The sequence below is a fragment of the Equus asinus genome, chromosome 21, assembly GCF_041296235.1.
Source record: "Equus asinus isolate D_3611 breed Donkey chromosome 21, EquAss-T2T_v2, whole genome shotgun sequence".
NCBI classification, from domain to species: Eukaryota; Metazoa; Chordata; class Mammalia; order Perissodactyla; family Equidae; genus Equus; species Equus asinus.
The window spans coordinates 15833139-15844954 of NC_091810.1; positions in this window are offsets into that span (position 1 = coordinate 15833139).

An 11816-nucleotide genomic window follows, 5' to 3' on the forward strand; every position below is an offset into this window, starting at 1 on the left:
GGATCCCAACTGGCGAACCCCGGGCCGCCGAAGCAGAACGTGTGCACTTAACTGCTGCACCACCAGGCTGGTCCCCTGACTTCTTAAAATTACCCAGGCTATGGGTGTGAAGTAGTATCTTATTGTGGTTTTGATTTGCATTTCTTTGATGACTATGTATTTTTTTTCAAAGATCTTATTTTTCCTTTTTCTCTCCAAAGGCTCCCGGTGCACAGTTGTATATTTTCAGTTGTGGGTCCTTCCAGCTGTGGCATGTGGGACACCACCTCAGCATGGCTTGATGAGTGGTGCTGTGTCTGCGCCCAGGATCCAAACCAGTGAAACCCCGGGCCGCTGAAGCAGAGCGCATGAACCCAACCACTTGGCCATGGGGCCGCCCCCTATGATGACTATGTATTCTTATTCTTTTTTTTTTAAGTTTCTTTTTATTGAGGTAACGTTGGTTTATAACATTATATAAATTTCAGGTGTACATCATATTTCAATTTCAATTACATCATGTTCACCACCCAAAGACCAATTACCATCCGTCACTGTACACACGTGCCCTTTTACTCCTTATGCCCTGTGTATTTTTATTCTAATATCTTTTTTCACAAACTTTCCTATCTACATCCTCCCAACCCAGGCTGTGGCTGTCACATTTCATTATTGCCAATGTGCTTGCCTTACCTAGAAGCCTTTCATTTCCCCTCTAAAAACTGCTTTTCATCTACTGTGGGCTGGGATTCCTTATAACTCAAAGAATTACGTCCAAAGTAAGATTAAATGGGTTCTGAATGAGGCCCCACCAATAAGTAAGATATGTATTTGGACTTTGTGACTGCTGATCTAGCAGCTTTAAGACTATTTCTGCTTAAAACCAAGATTTTATTTAAAAAAAAAAGACGGAAGGAAGAGCAAGCAAGAAAGGAAGAAAGGAAAGAGAGAGAGAAAGGGAGAAAGAAAGAGAAAAGAGAAAGAGAAGGCAGGAAGAGAGCTCAGGCTCCTGCTGGTTGTGTGACCTTGGACTTGGTCAGTCCCAAGGCTTCATGCAGGTGTCCCACCTCTCCTTGCTTCACTCCTCTGCACCTTCGCATGTGCAATGACCTTCACCCCCACCCCATTTGTCTGCCTGGCAAGCTCTTACTCATTCCTTTTTTTTAAGATTGGCACCTGAGCTAACATCTGTTTCCAATCTTCTTTTTTTTCTTCCTCTTCTTCTCCCCAAAGTCCCCCCAGTACATAGCTATATATTCTAGTTGTAGGTCCTTCTGACTCTGCTCTTTGGAACGCTGCCCCAGCATGGCATTGAGCGGTGCCGTGTCCATGCCCAGGATTCAAACCAGTGAAACCCTGGGCCGCCGAAGCCGAGCACATGAACTTAACCACTCAGCCACGGGGCTGGCCACCTTCATTCTTTTACTTAATTCTTTATTAAGGAATTTTTCAAACATAGGCAAAAGACAAGTAGTATAATGAACCCCAATCAATAATAACCAACTGTGGTCAATCTTGCTTCATCCATACCTTCCCCCTACTCCCCTCAAACTGGATCCTTGTGAAGCGACTACTAGATAGCATACACTATTTGTCCTTTTTTATTATTTTTTTCTGGTCAAATACAGTGAAATTCATGTAACGTTAAATTAACCATTTTAAAATGAGCAATTCAGTGGCATTTGGTACATTCACAATATTGTACAACCACTATCCCTACCAGGTTTGAAAGCAGTTTCATCACCCCAGAAGGAAACCCCATACATGTTAAGCAGTTGCTCCCCATTCCTCCATTCCACTGCCTATAACCACCATCTGGGTTCCGTCTCTATGGATTTACCTATTCTGGACATTTCACGTAAATGGAATCTCCCCTATGTGACCTTTGGTGTCTGGCTTCTCTCACTTAGCGTAATGTTTTCAGGGTTCATGCACATTGTGGCATGTATCATCACTTCATTCCTCTTTACAGCTGAATAGTTCTGTATGTGCAGACCACGTTTTGTTTATCTCTTCATCAGTTGATGGCCATTTGGGTTGTTTCTACCATTTCGCTATTGTGAATAATGATTCTATGAACATGGGTGTACATGTACTTGTTTGAGTACCTGTTTTCAGTTCTGGGGCATACACCTAGGAGTGGAATTGCTGGGTCATATGGTAATTCCATGTGTAACTTTTTGAGGACTTAAGCAGCCTGTCCTCTGTAAAGCCTGCCCTGATTTCCCCACATACAGACAGGTGACCTGCCTTTGCCACTCTGTTACAGCACCTGCCTCACTGAATGGCTTCTATTGGTTTATATAGCACCCCCCTATATTCCTTCTTCTGGTAACTGAACCCTTTTTCAGGAAACACCCTTACCCATTCTTGCTCCCCATAGTTCAAATGGAACTAATCCCCACATGACCCCTGGCTCAAGAGCTGGACAAGTGATCTAAGTCAGGCCAGTCGGAGTCGGTCCTGAGGCTCTTGTTGGCTACATTGGGAAATAGGGACTTTTCTCTCTAGGTTTGCTATCTACAAGGGCACTATGAACCTGGAGCTGTCAGGAGCACAGCTGGCCTGCATGAAGTCAACAGGGAGGGAGGCAAAGCCAAGATATGGAGAAGAGATACAGGTTCCTGATGAAACCAGTTTGACTCCTGGATGCAGCCATGCTTGAAGCCAATTTCATTTCTTTCCTTCTTTCCTTCTTTCTTTCTTTCTTTCTTTCCTTCCTTCCTTCCTTCTTTCTTTCCTTCTTTCTTTTTCTTCCTTCCTTCCTTTCCTTCTTTCCTTCCTCCTTTCCTCCCTCCCTCCCTTTCTTTCTTTCTTTTGCTGAGGAAGATTAGCCCTGAGCTAACATCTGTGCCAATCTTCCTCCACTTTATATGTGGGTTGCCACCACAGCATGGCTGATGAGTGGGGTAGGCCCATCGCCAGGGTTCTGAACCTGTGAACCCAGGCCACCAAAGCAGTGCATGCTGAACTTAACCACTATGCCACAGGACCGGCTCCCAATTTCATTTCTTGAACCTCCCAGTGTCATGAGCTAGTAAATTCCCTCTATTGCTGAAGCTAGTTTGAGTTGAGTTTTGTCACTTGCACCAGGAGACACATGTGATGGTAGACACATATGGGATTGTCTGCCAATACCCCCCTTTTAGGACCACACCTCCCCTTACTTAGTTGTGCTGTCTGCATGGGAGTCGCTGTATTCTCACAGTCTGGGACTATTAAGTTGGGACCAGACAGAGGGGCAGTTCTAGTTTTGGGCTCACAGGAGCAGGTAAGTGTGAAGTTCGTAAGTGAGAGCCATTGGCAGAGAGAGACCCCAGGCAGACAAGGGGAGGTGAGACAACACACACCACAGCACCAAGGGCCCTGGCCCAGCTGCTCCTGCCTCCTCACCGTACTTTGATTGTGTAGGACATGCCAGGATATTTCTAACTAATCCCCCTTTTTGGTCCAATCTAATTCAGGCTGTATTTTCTGTACCCTGTCTATTCATGTGTCTCCCACAAGCTCCTTAAGACACAAACCACTTCTTATTCACTTCTGATTCCCTAACACTATCATGGCGCTCTGACTGTATGCCTGCATGGACACGCAGCTGACTTTTTGTCAAGTGCTTATCAGTTCTAGGAGCTGTGCTAAGTTATGATGTCTGTTGTCTTGTTTAATCTTCCAGTATCCCCATTAAATGTTAGTAGGTGGAACCATGTGAAATTTCCAATATTCAACTGTTTTTTGATCTACAAAAACAGAAATTTCTTATGGCCCCATCTAATATAAATGATATTTTGCTGATGAAGCGAGAGAGATTGGAGTCTTGCCCAAGGTAAGCCAGGTAGAAAATGGTAGAGTTGACCAGCAAGATGAGGCCTTGATTTTAGACGGCATGAGTGAGTGAGGGAAGTCTTGAAACAGACCCTCAATCCCTGCGCGTCTACCCTCTGCTCAGTGCACAGCTGAGCGCAGAGGAGGCCGAGGGCCCAGGAGTGCAGCAGACACACCAGGGCCGAGTGGAATTGCTTCAGGCTCACAGTACGGCCCACCTACTGCTTTCCACAGGGCTCAGCCCAGACCGGCCCCAGTGGGGGGACAACATCTCTGCCACCCCTGGAACCCAGAATGCATGCATGGAACAGCAGTGCACGCTTGGGGCCGGGTTTGTCCTGCAAAGTTCTCGTGGTCAGGGTAGTGAAGGGCAACGGGCCTCTGGGGCAATGTCTCTGTGAAGTCACTCAGAGTGACCAGAGCAGGCATCCTGCTTTCTGCCCAAGTTTGACTCCCTGTGCCCTCAGGCAAATCACTTCACCTCTCACTGCCTCTCTAACTCGGCAGAAAAACGGAGGTAATAATAGCACCAATCTCCTGAGGTTATTATGAGGGTTTCACGAATTAATCCACGCAACGTACTGGAACAGTACCTGACACACGGTAAATGCACAGTTAACGTAAACTAGCGTTGCTCTTATTTGGAAGCTCGGCTCCCATGCATCTCCTTTGCTACAGCCCTAACAAAATGTTGCCATTCTCATACTTGCTGTCACCTCCATACCTTTGCACATGCTGTTCCCACTGCCCCTCCATCCCTTTGTCCACTTAGGAAATTCCTATTCTGTCAGAGAGCACCTCTCAGAAGTCTTTCTTGACCGTCCCTTTTCCCCTCCCCACGTCCACTAAACAGCCCAGCAAAGCGGCCTGCCCTCCCTTCTCTGAGTATGCTCTGCCGGGCCTTTGTAACAACTCCACGGTGAGTGGTAGTTGTGCATTTACACGGCTGTCAGCCCCCCTGGACTGTGAGAGGAGCTCAGGGAGGGGCCGGGTTCCTCTCCTCAGGGACCCCATAGCCTCTCAATGGATAGGCGACGGCTGGGGCCCTGGGAAATGCATCCCACAGGGCACTTCAGGTTGCTTCCAGCTTTGGAAAGGGAGCTATCAAGCGTGAACCCCTCGGTGACTGAGATAGGGATCTCCTGGTTATGGGACAAGTACCCAGAAGAACTTGAGTCTGGAGGCAGCCAGCACGCAATGGGTTCCTACGCTTCAGCCCCGGCTCCCTGGTGCCACCCATCCGAGGACCGCAAACTGTTTTACTGGTGGGCCCCCAAAAGAATGTGGAAACACTGTGCACCCTCTCATACATTTTTAAATTGTCATCGACAGTATTAAAGTTTAAACAGATGCAAAGGATGTACTTTCCAGGATACTTTAAATATTGACACTGTAAGGTTAAACTGTTTCATCACTCTTTGGAATATGTCCAGTGAATCTGACAAGCATAGGGACTGGATGCCCATTGTCACCCATATAAGAAGCACACGAACAAGTTCTTCTTTATTAATGAGGTTTTACCCCATTTTTTTATCTTTCAATTCCACTGTTCCCACAAAGTTTAAGCCTAATGTAATATATTCTCATGCTTGAAAGTCTGTTTTGATCACACTATCCTATTTCTCTGTAGCAAAACTATAACAGTAAACTCGTTTTAAAGATTCTAAATTTTCTGTGACCATAAGTCACTAAGTGTTTAAAAAGTGTTATTCTGGGAAGTTATCATTGCAAATATTATTAGTACGCAATTGATCAAAACAATATAAATATATTACAAATGTTGCTAAATACTTATTAAACAAAATGTTATTAGAATGCGTTTTTTATGAGTTGACTGGATTTCTTCCATTTGGTGTACCAATGGATAAATATTCCTTATTTCTATGAGACAGTGTTCAGCTCCATCTCTTCCTAGTTTTCAGTTTTTACAGGTAAGCACTCTGAGTCTTGTCACATAAGTAAGTAATGGAAAAGAAAGGAAGGAGTGTTGGAGCAATGTCACTCAATTATTTTAACTCCCTTTGAGTTCTACGACAAAAATCAGTAGTAATCCATCATCAAGCATTATTTTTTGTTGCAACTGGATGAGGTAAGTGAGGATTCATTATACGGGTTCCTCTGCTTTTGTGTGTTTCCATTTTCCATAGTAAAAGTTAAAGAAATTATGTTTGATCCCTGTTAGTTGATGAGAGGATTAGTCCCTTCTGCAATTTTGTTGCAAGCCAACATGGGAACGACTTGCTTGGCAGAAGGGTTATCTCCCAGTCTCTGAAGCCCTTAGAGTCCTTCCTCCTCTCCAGACCCAGAGCAAAACTTCCAACCCACCTTCGGTCAGCCTCAGGTTGGGGGCATTTGCCTTTCTTTCCCAAAGCAAGGAGCTGCTTTTTCAAGGAGTCGCCCCGTTTGAGTACTGGGATTCGTTACTGTGATGGACCCTTAGCCAAGGGCCTGGGGAAATGGGTCAGGCCAAGAAGGATAAAAGAAAAACCCCATCTCAGAATGCAACTTCCTTCTTTGCCCCCCTCCAGCCTCTCTCATGCTCCCTGCCTGGAACCTGGCACCTCTCCGTGGAGAGGACCCAGGACCGGCCCAGGGCCAGGAGGTTAAGAAGGGTGAGACTGGAACTCTTTACATCCATCTTTTCCAAATTGCTTGAGCCCAGGAAAGCTTAGTGAATAAGTTTCAATTAAAGTAAAAGTGAACAACTAAGTGTGATCCTGGAGTGGACCCTGGATTTCAGATGCACCGTGGGATGGGGGTGGGGGGAGGCTATAAAAGACCTCCTTGGGACAATTGCAATATTTGGATAAAGTTTTCCAGATTAAGTAATAGTATTGCATCGTGATTAAATCATCTGATCTTGAAAAGGCTGTTGTGGTTGTGTAATAGAATGCCCTTCTTCTTGGGAAATACACACTGAAGGGTTTAGGGTTCAATGGCCATCATGTCTGCAGCTTACTCTCCGATGCTTGGAGGGGGGCTTAAATACGCAGGGACGGGATCAGAATGCTAAAACCTGGGGAATCTGGGTTAAGAAGAAGATCCAAGAGTTCTCTGTAGTATTCTCACAACTTTTCTGTAAGTTTGGAATTATTTCAAAACGCACTCTGACGCGGCAAGCCTGGTCTCTGTCGCCGCCTGGTGGCTGCTGCGGGCGCGTACCCTCCACCTCCGAGACCTTTAAACTCCGCCCGGGCAGCGGCTGCGATGTCTCTCAGTCCAGACGCCCGCCTGGAGAGAGCCTCCCGCCCAGGGCGTCCCTGGCCGTGCCGGTTTGAGTTCCCTTCGTGCTTAGGTCCCTCTGCCGCTGTGAGCCGCTGCCCCGCATTTCTTGTGCGGCCAAAGTGGAGTAACATTAATCAAGAGCAGTCAGTTGAGAGCAGTCAGACTTTCAGAGCTTCCAACCCAGATGCCTTCTACAACTAGGGAGGCCGAGACGAGTGTTGGGACGTCACTAGAACCAAAGCCTTCCTCGCCCTTTCCTTGGCAAGCAAGCGACCCAAGCCTCGCAGTCTCCTCATTGGATTTGACTCCAGTCCAGCCTCTCCCCCCAAGTCCGGGCTCCCCCCAGGCCGCCCTCTAACCTCATATCCCACTCCACCCGCTGGCTCAGACCCACCAGGCACATTGTCTGTCTCTGGGCCTTTGCCCATGCGGCGCCTCTGTCCGGATTCCCCACCTCCCGGAGGCCTTCGATGCCCACCCAGCTGCGTGAGCCCTCCCCCACGAGTCTCCCACTGGTGCACTTGTACATTCACTGACTTGTCGGTGTCTTGTTGCTGTGCACCCCTGTTCCCCCACTGGAATGGGGGCTCCTGTGCACAGGACCCTGCCCTGGCTCCCTGGCGTGTCCACAGCCCTGGCTCTGAGCAGAGGCTTTGGCAAGGGCTTGTTCTTGGTTCCTTTATTCCCCAACCGTTCTCCCAGGTGACCATCCATGAGGGAGTGTCCCCTCCCGGGCATCTGTACTTTCTGAGGGACTCAAGTTTCCAAGGGGGCAGTTGGAGGGGGGGGCAGCTAACAGTGGCCCTGCTCTCTGGGGACAGCGTGCTGCGGGAGTCACACACCGCCAGAGGAGGGAGGGCAGCTGCCCCATCACCAGAGGAGTGGGGGCCGCAGTGAAGCTGAGGGCCCTGGGGGCGTCCTCACCACGGTAGCGCCAAGGCTCAGGACGACCCCAGGTGAGCGGGCCGCAGAGCCCGGAGTCCGTCCACTGCGCTGGCCTCCTGCTTCCAAGCGAGAAGGGACGGCACGGACTGGACTGCGGGAGACTCTGCCGGGCATCATAGGGACCCCACCCCCGGTCCCTTTCCCTCCCTGCCCCACAGGCCAGACCCCGGCTGAGGCAGAGGGTCCCACCCCAGGGACAATGGCGGGGGCGGAGCTGGAGCGGACGTGCGGACAATGGGCCCCTGCCCGGCCGCTTCCGCTTCCGGCCTTTCTCTGGCCCGGCGGCGGGTGGACACAGGAGGGGCGCGGGGAATGCGGAGGTCGGCGCTGCTTGGGCCAGCACACGCACCGGCCATGGCTGCAACACGAGCCAGAACCACCGTGCGGGGCCCTGGCCGGGGCGCCTGTGTCCCCCCTCGGGACACGCCCTGGGCCCCTCCCACAGCGGCCGTCCTGGAGGCCAGGGGTCCACCCCCGACCCAACTCAGTACCAGTGCTCCCCACCTCCAGGCCTCGGCACAGGCTGCCTGGCAAGGGGAGTGGTGGTTTTTAAAAGCTTTGTTTTTATTAATTGAGGTATAATTTATGTAGAGGGAAGTGGACAGATCTTAAATGTGAAGCTTGATGAACGTTTACCCAAATTTATACCTGTAACCAACTCTCAGAACAAGATGGAACAGTCCCAGCTCCCAGAAAATCCCCTGGGGCCCCTTCCCAGTCGACCCCTGCCCCCAACCCCAGCCCCTGGCACCCACTGATCCCTTGTGTTTTTTTGTCCCCAGAATGTCATATAACTGGAATCATACAGTGTGGGCTTTTGAATCCAGCTTTGAGATTCGTCCATGTTGTTGCCTGTATCGATAATTCATTGCTTTCTATTCCATTGTATGGCTGTACCTCTATGTGTTTGGCTGTTCACCAGTTGTGTGACACGTGGGTTGTTTGCAGTTTAGGGCCACTATTAATAGGGCTGCTATACACATTTGTGTACAGGTTTTGTATGAACATGTTTTCATTTCATTTCAATACCTAGGAGTGGGATGGCTGGGTTGCCAAAGTCTACATTTGACTTTTTAGGAAACTACTAACTGGTTTTCCAGCGTGGCTGCACCATTTCACACCCGCCCCCAGCAGTGTATGAGAGTTCCCATTGCCCTTTATCCTTGTCAGCACTTGGTATTGTCAGCCTTTTAAATTTCAACCATTCGAGTGGGTGTGGAGTTGTCTCAGGAAAGCATTTATTGAGTAAAAAATGAGCAAATGCCCAGAGCACCCCCACCTTCAGGAAGTCCCCATGGTTCCCCAGCTTTTCCTCATCCTGCCTCCAGCCCATCTTTAGGTGCAGGCAGGGGTCCTGGATCCTGAGCCAGCCCACCTGCAGACCCTAGGTGGACAGATGCCTATCCCACCAGCCCCCAGGACTGAGCGGCATGAACCTTCTCATGCTCAGGCCCTTCCCAGACGCCCAGCCCTCACGGGACGGGGCTAGCACTGAGTCCCCAAGTTGAAAGTGATGGGCTGGGTCCTACCGCTCAGCCATCCAGCCTCCCTCCCAGACAAGAAGACTGTCTTAGCCCGCTTGGGCTGCTACAACAGGATACACAGATCGGGTGGCTTATAAACAGCAGACATTTATTTCTCACAGTCCTGGAGGCAGGGGGAGTCCAGGATCAAGGTGCCGGCAGATTCGGTGTCTGGTGAGGGCCCGCTTCCTGGTTCATACATGGCTGTCTTCTCAATGCGCTTTCACATGGCACAAGGGACACGGGAGCTCTGTGGATCTCTTTTATAAGGGCACTAATCCCATTCAGGAGGGCTCCACACTCATGACCTAATCACCTCTCAAAGGCCTCCCCTCCTAATACGATCCCACTGGGGGTTAGGATTTAACATATAAATTTGGGCGAGCCACATTTAGCCCATAGCAGTGCCTCTGGAAGAATCACTGAAGACAGATGGGGAAGGCGGGGAGTGAACACAGATGCTGTGTTTGGAAGCTGAGGGTGTGAGAGGCAGCAGCGCATGCACCTGCAGGCAGGGCGGCCTTGTGCCTGGACCACTGGGGGCTACTACCCAAATCCGAGGCGTGCCTGGAGGCCCAGCTCCGCCTCTGAAGTCCCTTGTGATCTGAGCTTTGGAAGGTGGGGAGGTGGTGCCAGGAGGGGCCTGTCTGTCTGCCTTCAACAAACCTTTATTGCAAACCTACTATGTGCCAGTCACTGTCTTGCACAGGGCACACAGCCCCTGCCCTGGTAAAGGTCACAGCTTGGCAAGAGAGATGGATGACAACCCGAACAAGCACTTTGGTTAGGGAGGGCCTTTATGAAAGGGGACGTTTGAGCAGGGACCCGAGTGATAAGAGGACGGCAGCCCTGGGGAGATCTGGGGAAAGGGCAGAGCAGGCAGAACTGGCGAGGGCCGAGCACAGGCAAGCCTGGAGGCGGGGCATGCATAGTGCACAGAGCACGGGAGGAGGCCGGGGCTGCTGGAGCAGGAAGCACAGGGGGGTGGAAGGAGCCCAGGCTGGTGAGGGGCCGGTCAGATGGTGTCTTAGTCAGCTCCGTGGCCGGAACAAAGTACCCGGCTTAACAACACAAATTTCCTTTCTCACAGCCCTGGAGGCCAGCAGTCCAAAGTGAAGGTGTCAGCAGGTTTGGTTTCTTCTGAGGCCTCTCTCCTTGGCCTGCCAGTGGCCACCTTCTGCTGTGTCCTCACATGGTCCTCCCTCTGTGTGTGCACACGTCTGTGTCCTAATCTCCTCTTCCTATTAGGACACCAGCCCTGTGGGACCAGGGCCTGCCCACGTGACCTAATTGTAACTTAAGTACCTCTAGAAAGGCCTGTCTCCAAATACAGTCACATTCGGAGGTACTGGGGTTTAGGACTTCAGCACATGGATTTGTGGGGGCGCAGGTTCAGTCTGTAGCAGATGGCTTCTCTCAGGGAACAAGGGGCCTGGGTGAGCGTTAAACAAGAAGACATAAAATCTAATTTGCATGTTAATAGGATCCCTCTGGTCCCAAGGCCAAGAGAAGAACAGCCTGCAGGGGGTGAAGGGGGAGCCCAGGGAGAAGCTACTGCGATAGTCTGGGCTAGAAGCTGGTGGCTGGACTTGGCTAGTAGGGTAGGTGGGGAGCAGAGGTCAGACTCATTATATTTGGGAGGTGGGGCCAGCAGGTGTCCTGAAGGATTGATGGGGGTAGGGAGGGGCAGAGAAGGAAGAGGAGAGGAGGGGTTTGGGGTTGGGGCCTGAGCCTCCCTCTGAGGGAGGCGCCAGCAGCTCCTTTCAGCATGATTCCTTACCCACTAAGTGTGCAGCCTGCCCCTGTGGGTAAGGAAGGTGCGGCCCAGAGGCGAGAACCCAGGCCACTGCTGACTCGGCCTTCTGCTCCTCTGGCCTGTCCCCCTTCCTCCTGAAGGTGGAGCCTGACCCCCACTTGGACAAACATCTTGCGGCTGTTTCCGCCTGGCCTGCCCGGAGCCCCAGCCCGGCCTGAACAAACACTCGAGACCTGCGCTTCCGGCCTGGGCTTTGGGAAAAGCCCAACCAGGGGCTGCTGAGGTCAACCCTGGAGAAAAGTGGGAAGGAGGTGACCCAGGCCCCCGCACGGGATCTGCCCAGCCTGCCCTGGGGGCCTCCTGCTGCTTCTGGGGCCACCAGCGCAGTGCTTGGGCTCCAGGGTCCCCGTCTGTAGAATGGGCCTAATTAGACCCACCTCAGAGGACTGTAGGGGCATGGAGAGCGCCCAGCGCTGGGCTGGCCCTGAGAGGGGGCAATGCTGCCCACCGCGCTGCAAAGGACCTCAGGGAGTAGGGCGCCAAAGGACTCCCCCAAGGGACCATAG